General features: G+C 37.5%; 1 protein-coding gene across 3 annotated transcripts in view; it reads left to right on the plus strand.

The window, feature by feature from the left end:
* The window catches only part of RELL1 (RELT like 1), a 95,285-nt gene that overhangs the window by 49,556 nt on the left and 32,665 nt on the right, over nt 1-13,064 (plus strand). The window lies entirely within an intron of this gene.

Here is a 13,064-nt window from a genome sequence, read left to right on the forward strand (position 1 = left end):
ATAAAGAGTATCGACCATTTCTTGATCTGGCAGTAGATTGATACTTCAATGTATCTGTGTTCTCAGAGGGGTGGAGAAGACTGGACGTTGATGATTAGATTCAGTTCATTATTAATTAAGTGTACATCATGTGAAAGGCCCTTGTGATACAAAGATGAAAATAAAACAGTCCCTGTCTTCAGGGATCTTCCATTCTACTGGAGGTGAGAGGTGGACATACAACATGTACACTAATACATGTAAGAAATACTGAGGAGGGAGAGGGAGCCCTGAAAACTGGGGTGGTAGCTCCAGCGAAGGCTTGACAAAGGAGCCAGTACCTCTGATGATCTAGGGATATATGATTTCACTTGTGGCCCAGAGCAGAGAGGAAGGGACTACGATAGCTTAGCGGAGCAAAGGGATAATTCAAATAGAAACATGGCCAATGTAGTGACCGTTACTTCCATAGCTCAGGAAAGCTTAGGATGAATCTTGAATGTGTTTGAAGGAAATTCTGTTCCTGTATCTTCAAGTCCATGGGGATTTTGACTGTGTCCTGTGTCTAGCCTTTATGGTCCTAAGCCATGGAGAAGTGCAATTTTCTTTCCACCATATTTTCAAGTTCAGTGGATTCCATTCTGACACAGTCTACATGCTTCTCTAAGTTTGTAGGTAACACCCAAATTGAACTGAAGAGAAGCCAACACTGGAAGATAGTTTTGTATTTCAAAATGCACTTGGTAGATAAGGGAAGCATTCCGAACACATTTTTAGTAAGCCCAAGTACCTCCGGGAAGAAAGTAAACTGTTCAAATTCAAGTTGCTAAAGGGCTGTCAAATTGAGGAGAAAAGACTTTAGGGATCCCAGTCACAACCAGCTGACTGTGAGTCAGCTGTGTGGCAATGAAGTAGAAAAAAGCAAGCATGATACCAGGATATATACAAAGGTGTAGAGCATACAAGCTCAGGTAGGGACTCTGAAGAAATCCTTCCACTGTACTCATCATTAGTCAGGCTATTCCACATGTACCAGATCCACGTCCAGGGTCCACGACTAAACAGAAATGCTAAGATGTTAGGGAGGATTCTGATGAGCAACTGAGGTGGGAAAGAATTAGATGTTCAGGATTAGGAAAAGTTAGAAGAGAATCAGGTTTGTCTGACTAATCCCGTTGCTGTCCATTGTATGTTTGTTATTCAAATTTACTAAGGTCATTAGAGTTTTGAATCTGTATTACAAAGTGCTTAACTGTAACCCAATCACTCACCAGTTTAGTATTACAATCATGCTGTCTTGAGATCTGGAAGAAGGGGAGGTACCTTCCTGAGCACCTGAACCTAACATAACTACGCACTGACTTTGGTGCTACTTAAAAAAGGGCTACATTTTAAACCTGCTACATGTAGATGTTTAGATTGTGTCTTTAGATGATCTTATTTATCCCACTGTGTATTTTTTACCTTTAATAGTATTTCATTTTTTTCCAATGACATGTAAAGATAGTTTTCAACATTCATTTTTGTAAAATTTTGAGTTCCAGATTTTTTCTCTCTTCCCTTCCCCCTTCCCCCTCCCCGAGACAGCAAGCCATCTGATTTAGGTCACACATGTGTAATCATGTTAAACACATTTCCACATTAGTCATATTGTGAAAGAAGAATCAGGACAAAAGGGAAAAACCGTGAGAAAGAAAAAAACTAAAAAAGTGAAAATAGTGTGTTTTATCTGCATTCAGACTGTAGTTCTTTCTCTGGATGTGGTTAGCATTTTCCATCATGAGTCTTTCGGAATTGTCTCGGACCATTGCATTGCTGAGAAGAACTAAGTCTATCACAGTTAATCATTGCACAATGTTACTATTACTGTTACTGTATCCAATGTTCTCCTGTTCTGCTCGCTTCACTCATCATCAATCATGTAAGTCTTTCCAGGTTTTTCTGAAATCTGCCTGCTCATCATTTCTTATAGCACAATAGTATTCCATTATGTTCATATGCTACAATTTGTTCAGCCATTCCCCCATTGATGGGCATTGCCTCAGTTTCCAATTTTTTGCCACTACAAAAAAAGCTGTTATAAATATTTTTGTACATGTGGATCTTTTCCCCTTTTTTGTGATCTCCTTGGGATACAGACCTAGTCCCACTGTGCATATTAAGAGTACCATCATTAGGGGCAGCTAAGTGGCACCGTGGTAGAGCACTGGCCCTAAAGTCAGGAGGACCTGAGTTCAAATCCAGCCTCAGACCAATCACTTGACATTTACTAGCTGTGTGACCCTGGGCAAGTCACTTAACACCAATTGCCCCCCCCAAAAAAAGAGAACCATCATTCTAGAGTCAAATCCAAGGAGCATAGCTGCTGTGTGCAGACTGTAAACATGTGAGATGGGTGAGGTGCAATAGAGAACCTATTGAATTTGGGGTCACAGGACCCCTGGGGCAAGTTATTTCATTTCTCAGCTTCAGTTTCTTCACCCATAAAAGGAGGTGAATGAACTAGAGGATCTCTTAGGACTTCCAAGGGTTTATATCTTATGAACAAGGAGGAATATTTAAAGTTATTCTGGGTTATTCTTGAATTAATTACAAAATTTTATTGAATAGAACAGAGATGTTCAATTTACTGTTATTTTTTAACAATAAAATTGTAATCATTATAAAAAAATACCATCAATCTCCAATTAAATTTGGAGTGTTAACAAGAGGGGAGGATGCTCCTTGATTTAAAACAAATGCATATAAATACAACTCTTAGTTTCTTTCTTTTTTTTTTTAATGTGTAAGTCTGCTGGGGAAGAAAGACTCTGTTAATGTATTTAAGAGAATTAACATGATCAGATTTTTTTTTTTTGCTTTTTGGTGAGGCAGTCAGGGTTAAAGGACTTGCTCAGGGTCACACAGCTAGTAAGTGTCAAGTGAGGCCAGATTTGAACTCAAGTCTTCCTGACTCCAAGGCCAGAGCTCTATCCACTGCACCACCTAGCTGCCCCAGATCAGATTTTTCAATAAAGAAAGTTTCCAAAATCAGTCAGAAATTTGAGAGTTGGAAGGGATCTCAGCAGCCACCTAGCGAAGAGGAATCCTCAGTCTATCCTACTTGATAAATGGTCATCTAATCTCTGCTTGACCTACTCTTCCCAGAAGCAGCCCACTGTGCTTTTGGGTATTTAAGAGGAAAAGCTTCCTATAGAAGGTAGGGTAAGGGACTTGATGGAAGCCAGGGAAGCCACTAGGTGGAGATGAGGAAGGAAAGAATTCCAGGCATAGGAGCAGGCAGAGAAAATTCCTGGAGTTAAGACATGGAGAATCTTGTTTGTGGAACAGCAAGGAGGCTGGTATCTCACTGGATTGAAGAGTATGTGGTGGAGAGTAAGGTGTAAGAAGACTGGAAAGGTAGAACAGGCTAGGAGGTTATCAAAAGTTTTGAAAGTCAAGCTGAGGATTTTGAATTTGATCATGGAGGTGATAGAGAGCCATTGGAGTTTATTGAGAAGGGGATGATGTGGGTTGGATCTGCACTTTAGGAAAATCCCTGTGCTAGCTGAATTGAGGAAGCATTAGAGTGGGGAGAGGCTTGTGTCAGGCAGACCCACCAGCAGGCTATTCGGGATTACTCTGAGAAAATGATGTTGATGAGAACAGAGACTGTGTCTTATTTCCTTTTTCTGTTTTGCCCAGTGACTTGAACAGGGCTTTGTACAGGATTCACACTAGAGTTGGAAGGGGACTCGGAGGTCATCTAGTCCAACTCTCATTTTATAGATGGGGAAACTGAGGCTCAGGGAGATTAAATTATTTATTTGCATAGTAAGTATCCAAGGAAGTATTTGGCCCCAGGTCCTTTGAGTACAGATCTAAAACTCTTTGCATTGTGTCATACAATAGACCCGTAAATAATTGTTGACTGAGTGAGAATCCAGTGCTTACTCTTTAGTTGCTTTTTGAATTGATATCTTTTTTTTTTAATAAGCTACCAAGATCTGGTTTAATATTCTAGGGTTGATGGAGTCAGGATTCTGTAAAGGATTTATTTTTGTAACCCTCTTTGGCTGCGGTTCCTTTTTGTAGCTACATCTGAGTTGCTATCTACCTCATTTATTTTGGCAGTGAAATTGAGGAGGTTTCTTTATTCCACTGAAAATGTTTTTTTGATTCCTTCACGAAGACTAAGCTTTTGTTCTTTCAAGTTGAATTGAGTTCCTTTTATCCACTAAGTAGCTTAGTCAGCCGTCTTCCAATTAAAAAGAATTTAGAAACATATATCATTGTTTAGAAACATGTATCACAAATACTTTAAGCATTTCTTTCCCATTTTATAATAGTTCTTTTATTAATAAAATAAAGACCTTTAAAATTATGTTAGATTAATTTTGCCAGATTGTTTTTTGATGACTTTCTGCAATACTTTAATAGATCCACAGCCCTTCAGTACAGTTACTTCATCTGCTTAGTGCCTTTTCTTCCTAACTAGTTCTTGTTTGTGTTCTTCTAGAAATTCTCTGTAGTGGATCTGCCCACTATATTGTAGGTCTTCTTTCTGATCTTTTGATAATTCATGAATAACAGTGAAAAACCCTGGGCTGCCCATCGGCCATCACTCATCTCAATGAATGATTGGCCTATCTTCTTTTGTGAATGAACATGGATATGCCCAATGAGTCCTTTTACATTAGGTCTTGTGAGCAAAGTTGGTAATATGTAGTGGTCTGCTTACATCCATTATGCATCTCTCCACTGTCTGTTAGGTGAACTATAATTTTGAATCTTTGAAAGAAGAATCTTTAGTAATTACTTTTTGCTACCTATATCCAGGATCTTGACCATGCTAAGGTAGCTGTCCACCAAAGCTACCTCAGCATGGTCAAGATCCTGGATATAGGTAGCAAAAAGTAATTACTAAGGATAACTGGCTAAGGCAAGTAAAAACTTTGGTTTTAATGAATTAGGATATAAAAGAATCCACTTTATGCTGTCCATGTACCTGGAAAAGAATGGATAACAATGAAATTGTGTGTGTGTGTGTGTGTGTGTGTGTGTGTGTGTAAGATTCTTGTATTTATTTAGGAAGCTACATTCAAGCAATGCTTTGGGGGAAAGACTATACATATGAAAGAAAAACCAAACCCTTGTATCCAATATGCGTAGGCAAGCAGAACAAATTCCCACATTGGCCACGTCCAACATTTTTGACTAGAATCAGTCTACCTATTCTTCTGCTCAGAACCCTACAGTATAGTTCCCCATTTCCCACTTAGTAAAATTCAAGCTTAAGCTGGCATTCAGAGACCATACAGTTTGGTGCCACACTGCCATTCCTGTCTGCTTCCATGTGCTCTGGGCTCCAGACTGTTGGTCCTGTTCAGTGTTCTCATGAGCTCAGTATGTTTCTTGCATCCTCTGCCTATGTTCATACTCTTCATTGTGCCTTAAATGCACTTTCTGCAACTGAATTCTATCTACCCCTTAATGCCCAACTTAATTGCTGTCTGCTCTGAGCCTCAAGTTTCCCTTCTGTAGAAGGGAATGTGTAAAATGAAGGGCCTGGATTGGATTTCTAAGTTCTTTTCCAGCCTTAACATTTTATGAATATTTTTTTCCTCTGAACTATTTTTCCTAGTTTATATTCTGGTATAAACCTTCACAATTCTTTTAAGAAGTGCCAGTTCATGGAAGATTGAATCTTTAAATTATCTTAGTCATAACTTCACCCAGGCTATTCAATGTTTAGAAAAATCTTACTAGTTTATTTGTATTTCTTTTTCTTTTTTTTCCAATAGAGTGAGAGGTGAGGGTGAGATAGAAAAGGGGACTACGGAGATGGTAACTTCCCCAAAAAATAAAAAAGAAAAGAGAAAGAAAAAGAAAAAAGGGTCATTATTTTCAAAAATGCATAGAAATGAACAGAAGGTAGACCAGAAAGTATCACAAACAAGCAGAATAGCTTTTGAAAGTTATGTGAATTGATTATATATTTCTTTTTTTTTTTGAGTGAAGGAAAGCCTTTGTTATGCTTCCGACAAGAAAAGCGGGTACAATGGGCTTTAGTAGCACGTGGGCGCTGGTTCAGTGTAGAATCAACTTTTAAACCATTAGTAAGACCCGTCCTCCACCCATCAGGGCTATGATTGGTCTGGTTCATCTGAGTTACATCCTTCCTGGACAGCCCATCGCATATTCATCCATGTTCTGTTAACTCTGCCCATTTCATGGGTCCCATGTTCAAAAATGGTGACTATCTCCACCCTTGGGGTGTGTCAGTTAATATTCAATAAGCTTATTAAGCAGGTGCAATGGAGAAAAGCCTTGCCCTGTCAAAGTGCTGTCCTTGAACCCGATGGGTTGCAACTGGTTTAACCTCTGGGGTTCTTTCTTAAGGAACTAGTTGTTTACAAAAAAGTTTGGAGCACTTTCTGATTCATTGAGGGACTATCCACAAGATCTTGGAATTTCTTATCCTGCTGTGGAAACCTAACCCCCTAAAATCTTTCTTTTCTTGAAATTAAAAAAAAAATTATTAATTTATTTTGATTTATCAATAATTGCTTCCATATGCTTTTGAGTTTAAAATTTTTCTCCCCCTTCCTCCCTACCACACTCCCTAAGATGGCACACAATCTGATATAGGCTACACATTTACATTCCTATTAAACATATTTTAATATTAGTGATGTTGTAAGTAAAAATTAAAACCAATAGGAGGAACCATCAGAAAGAGGAAACAAAACTCAACAGAAGAGGAAAGAAAGATAGCAATTCAACTTCCATAGTTCTTTCTTTGGATGTGGACAGCATTTTCCATCATGAGGCCTCTGGAGATGTCTTAGATCCTTGTAATGCTGAGAAGGGTTCAGTTAAACAATCTTAGTCATTGCATAATGTGGCTGTTATTGTGTACAACATTCTCTTGGTTCTGCTTCTTTCACTCAGCATCAGACCATACAAGTCTTTCCAGGTTTTTCTGAAGTCAGCCTGTTCATCATTTCTTATAGTATTCCATCACCCATTCCCCAATTGATGGGCATCCTCTCAATTTCCAATTCTTTGCCACCACAAAAAGAGCTGCTATGAATATTTTTATACATGTGGGTCCTTTTCCCATTTGTATGATCTCTTTGGGATATAGCCCTAGAAGTGCTATTGCTGGGTCAAAGGATATGCACATTTTTATAGCCCTTTGGGCATAGTTCCAAATTGTTCTCCAAAATGGTTGGATCATTTCACAACTCCACCAACAATGCATTAGTGTTCCAATTTTCCCACATCTTCTCCAACATTTATCATTTTCCTGTTTTGTCATGTTGGCCAATCTGATAGGTGTGATGTGGTACCTCAGAGTTGTTTTGATTTGCATTTCTCTAATCAATAATGATTTAGAGCATTTTTTCATATGACTATAGATGGCTTTAATTTCTTCATCTGAGAATTGTCTGTTCATATCCTTTGACCATTTATCAATTGGGGAATGGCTTGTATTCTTATAAATTTGTCTTAATTCTCTATATATTTTAGAAATGAGGCCCTTATCAGAGAGACTGGTTGTAAAAATTCTTTCCCAATTTTCTACCTTCCTTCTAATCTTAGTTGCATTGGCTTTGTTTGTGCAAAAATTTTCAATTTAATGTAATCAAAATTATCCATTTTGCTTTTCATAATGTTCTCTATCTCCTGTTTGGTCATGAATTCTTCTGTTCTCCATAGATCTGATAGGTAAACTATTCCTTGTTCTCCCAGTTTGCTTATAGTATCAGCCTTTATATCTAAATCATGAACCCATTTTGACTTTATTTTGGTATATGGTGTGAGATTTGGTCTATGCCTAGTTTCTGCCATACTCTTTTCCAGTTTTCCCAGCAGTTTTTTTCAAAGAGTGGGTTCTTATCCCAGAAGCTGGGGTCTTTGGGTTTATCAAATAATAGATTACTATAGTCATTGACTACTGTGTCTTGCATATTTAACCTATTCCACTGATCTACCACTCTATTTCTTAGCCAGCATCAAGCAGTTTTGATGATTGCTGCTTTATAATACAATTTAAGATCTGGAATTGCTAGGCCACCTTCCCCTGCATTTCTTTTCATTAGTTCCTTTGATATTCTGGACCTTTTCTTCTTCCAAATGAATCTTGTTATTATTTTTTCTAACTCTACAAAATAATTTTTTGGTAGTTTGATTGGTATGGTACTGAATAAGTAAATTAGCTTAGGTAGGATTGTCATTTTTATTATATTAGCTCGGCCTACCCCTGAGCAACTGATGTTTTTCCAATTATTTAGATCTGACTTTATTTGTGTGAAAAATGTTTTGTAACTGTGTTCATAGAGTTCCTGGGTTTGTTTTGGGAGGTAGACTTCCAAATATTTTATAATGTCTACAGGAACTTTAAATGGAATTTCTCTTTCTATCTCTTGCTGTTGGGCTTTGTTGGTAATATATAGAAATGCTGATGATTTATGTGGATTTATATAAAATAAACCTGCAACTTTGCTAACATTGTTTATTATTTCAAGTAGTTTTTTTACTTGATTCTCTAGGATTCTCTAAGTGTATCCTCATGTCATCTGCAATATATATTTCAGAATAAAAGCAAGCTGTACATAATAGATATTCACAGTTTTATGTATGATTGTCTTTTCTGTTCTACTGTGTTTATGAAAATGTCCAATTTATTTAGTATTTAAGTTCAGGAAATAGAAAATCTCCCAGCTGCTCATAATCACAGACTTAGCTGGAAGGGACCAACTAAGATGCTGGATAATTTAGCCATATGAATTTTAAGCAGATCACTTAAAATCCTCCAAACCTTGAAACTAAAGAAGTTTTGTTGAACGATTAGGGTTTTTAATGCATTTTTTGCTTAACTAACTAAATAGAATTGAAAGTACTGCTCCCTTTTTGCAGTGAGCTTAATTTAACAAATTATAGGCATTATTCAGAGCTCATGATACACACACACACACACACACTTTTCTAGAGATAGTGTGGCATGGTGGTTACAATGCAGTTTAGGGGTTCAGGGGTGCTGGGACCCCAAAATCACAACACGTGAGTCCTGCCTGAAAAAATTTGACCCAAGCCTTCTTTCAGCCAAAGACAAGGTTATTAGAACATCCATCATATTGGACAGACTCTTAAGGAGTCTGAACATGGGTAAGCAGTGGCTGGATTATAAGAATCTCAGCATCTTAGTGGAGACAAGATGGACTTTATATACAGAAAGCCTGTGGGAGGGATCTAGGAGTGGCCAAGTAGTCTATGAGATAATGGAATTCCAGGGCCAAGTAGTAATTCCAGGGAAAGGGAGCCTAGATAGGACCAAGGGTGGGAAGTGGCCTGGGGCCATAGGGAGGTAAGACAATGGAGGGGAGATTGGGTGTGGCCACAGTGAAAGGTCAGTTGTTGGGATTATAGCCTCAGGCAAAGGCCAGAGATTTGGCTATATGGGAAAGTCCAGGGTTTTTCCTTTCTGGGGCCCAGATCCCAACCCCATCAGTTAGAATGTTCTACTTGGGACCAGGAAGAGGCCTGGGATCAAGTCCCAGTTCTTAGCTGTGTGACCAACAAGTCACTGAGCCTTAGTTTCCCTGTTTGTAAATTGGGGATAAAAATATTACAGACTTCACAGGGTTATTGAGGATCAGGGAAGAGAATACACATAAAGCAAACTTTAAAGCACCTATATAAAAGCTGGTGATTATTACCTATTTATATATTGTACATCCCTAAGTGAATGTAAGTTTGTGAGTAGGAACTGCTTTTCATTTTCTTTGTGTCCATAGTGCCTAGTATGGTGTTTTGCTCATTGCAGGCACTTAAATACTTACTGACTGGATTGGATGCTTAAAAAATATAGGAGGAAACAAGGCACTATCTTATTTATTGTTCTTATTAAGTTCTAGAGATAGAATTTATTTATTGTTACTCTTAAGTTATAGAGAGACAGTAAGGTATAATAAAAATAACTGCTCCAGAAAGTGAGGAAACCTGAGTTCTAGTCCAGTTTCTGGCATTAACTTGCCACATGTCCTTGTGTTGCAGTCTAGGGGTTGGGAACCCCGAAATTCAAGGCCAAAAGGTGTGTGTCTGCCTGCCTTTTTTCAGTCCAAGTAACAAGGTTTATTGTATAACCAATTTAAGAATTTGGGAGTTTGGTGGACAAGGCTGACCTTTTTTTAAGTGAAAAAGATTTTTTGGAAGATTTGGATGAGATCAAGGTGTGGCAAATATCCTGGGGTGAAGGGGAAGTGGATGGGATTAAGGATGAGAAATAGCCTGGAGTGGTCAGGAGATAACAGACCCTGGAAGGCTAGGCTGGGTCAGAGGTAACAGAGAATTGAAAGTTGAGGGTGGGTCAAAGCCACAATGAAAGGACAGTTGAAAGGCTTATTGAATGGGACTAGGCTGTGTGGGAAAGTCCAGGGGCTTTTCCTGTCTGGGGTCCAGATCCCAAAGACATGGTCTTTTCCTTTTAGGGGTCCAGGTGCCATACCCATCACTTGGACAAGTCATATAAACTCTGGACTCACTTTCACAATGAGAGAGTTGGACTAGATCTGATTCCTTTCTAGCTCTAAAAGGCTCTGGTCTGTGGCTTGTATTCCTCTCAGAATAATTTACTGCTTTACCATAGCCATGGAAAAAGTATTAGATCAATACTAGATTTTTCTTTTAAAAAGATTTCATCCAAGTTAGTATTTCTAGATCTTGGGAGATCAGAGTTTCTTTTTCCACAGCAGGGCTGTTATTTAAAAAGCAAAACTGTACAAAACAAAACAAAGAAACACACCCAACCATTTGCCTCCACATATCTTCCAAGCCCAGGGGACCCTCTTAGGGGCACTCCCTCATTGTTGACTGAGTTTTGACCTTGTGAGCACTTTTTTTTTTGCATTTATCTCTTCTGTCTCTTTTTTCTCTGTTAACATTTCTTTAGATTAAATGAAAGGAGAATTTCATTCCACTCACTTTCATTTTTTTCTGGTATAAAAATTATGCAATATTTAGTGGGTGATATAAAGGACTGATTTAAAAGAAAATTATTTTCAGTTTCCTCACCCTCTACCCTTCTTCCACCCATTGAGAAGTCAAGCAATAACATACCTATTATATATGTGAAGTCATGTGGCACATTTACATATTAGCCATGTTGCAAAAAAAAAAGCAAGAAAAATAAAGAAAGTGAAAAAAATATACTTCAGTCTTTATTCTGAGTCCATCAGTTCTGTCTCTGGAGTTGGATAACATTTTTCATCATGGGTCCTTTGGAATTTTCTTGGATCATTGTCTTAATTGGAGTAGCTAAGTCTTTCAGAGTTGGTCATTGTTATAATATTGCTTTTACTGTGTGCACTAATCTCCTGGTTCTGCCCATTTCACTTTGCATCAGTTCACATAAGTCTTTCCAGGTTTTTCTGAAACTATCCCCTTCATCATTTCTTAACAGCATAATAGTATTCTATCACAATCACATATGACAACTTATTTAGCTATTCCTTAACTGATTGCCATTCTCTCAATTTCCAATTCTTTGCTACCACAAAAAGAGCTACTATAAATATTTTTTTACATATAGGTCCTTGTCCCTTTTCTTTGATCTCTTTGGGATAAAGACCTAGTAATTGTATTGCTGGGTCAAAAGGTATGTGTAGTTTTATAGTCTTTTGGGCATAGTTCTGAAATTGTTATCCAGAATGGTTGGACCAGTTCACAGCTCCACCAACAATGCATTAGCATATCCATTTTTCTACATCTCCTCCAGCGTTTGTAATTTCCTTTTTTTTTTGTCATGTTACCTAGTAGGTGTGAAGTACTATCTCAGAGTTGTCTTAATTTGCATTTTTCTTGAATTACTAGTGATTTAGAGTACTTTTGTATGACTATTGATAGTTTTGATGTCTTCTGAAAACATCCTGCTCAAGAGAATTGATTTTTCCTATTGTCTTCAAAACCTTGGAGCAGGGTTGCAAAGTAAGGAGGTTTGAAAAATATTTAATTCATTTTTACCTTTAAGCTGAAAGAAGTTGGAAAAACCTTTAACTGTTCAATACTTTATTTTTCCTTTGTACTTGAGACTTAATCTTGATGTTTACTGGGTATTGCTCCCAGAAAAAGTGGCACCAATATAGTAATACATAGATTCCAGAATTAAATCAGACAAATTTAACTTTAATACTTGTACTGAACAAGAGTGAAAAGAATTAATCTTTTCCAAAAAATTGTTCACATCACCCCCAAAATGTATGCACTTGAGAATCTATGCCCTCTGGTGGTATTTTATTTAGTAGCCAAACTTCACCTTGCATGCTACTACAAACTATCTAAGCCATTAAATTATATTTGTGAGAAAGATGTTGAGCTCTGAGTACAAGTCCTGCTTATAACTGAGTAGATACATGCATGTTGGGACAAATAGATTTATTAAAAGCTCTGAGGAACTGTAGCAATCCATTTTAAAAAATTCTAATCTTTGTTGTTCTGGCTATAGAATTATTTTTGAAGTTTCTGCTAGTTCAGAATGACAGAGTTGAAGGAGATCATCATTGTCAACCATATGACAAATGGATGAATGCCCTTGTTTATGACATCCCTCAAAAACAAGGGGGATTAACCTTCCTTGTATCATGGATCCATTTGACTCTCTGGTGTGGGACCTATGGACTCTTCTAAGATTAATATTTTTAAATGCATAAAATGAAATACATAAAATTACAAAGGCATTTTATCCCCTTTTTGAAAAAATGAAGAAAAATTAAACCGGGAGATTTTTTAAAACTCATTAAATAGCCTGGGTGAACTTATGGCTAAGGATAACTTCATGACTCATATGAATTGGCACTTCTAAAAGAATTGTGAAGCTTTATGTCAGAATATAAACTAGGAAAAATAGTTCAGAGGAAAAAGAGAATTTTCATAAAATGTGAAGGTTGGGAGAGAACTTCAGGATCATCTAATCCAGGCTCCTCATTTGACAGATGAAGAAATTGAGGCCCAATTATTATGTGTTAACCTTCTTTGTATCATGGACCCGTTTGGCTAGTCCATGGATTCGAAGTAAAGAGCCTTTTCTTTAACACAAATGGATG

Source organism: Phascolarctos cinereus, unplaced genomic scaffold, assembly GCF_003287225.1.
Source record: "Phascolarctos cinereus isolate Bilbo 61053 unplaced genomic scaffold, phaCin_HiC Scaffold_9;HRSCAF=440, whole genome shotgun sequence".
NCBI lineage: Eukaryota > Metazoa > Chordata > Mammalia > Diprotodontia > Phascolarctidae > Phascolarctos > Phascolarctos cinereus.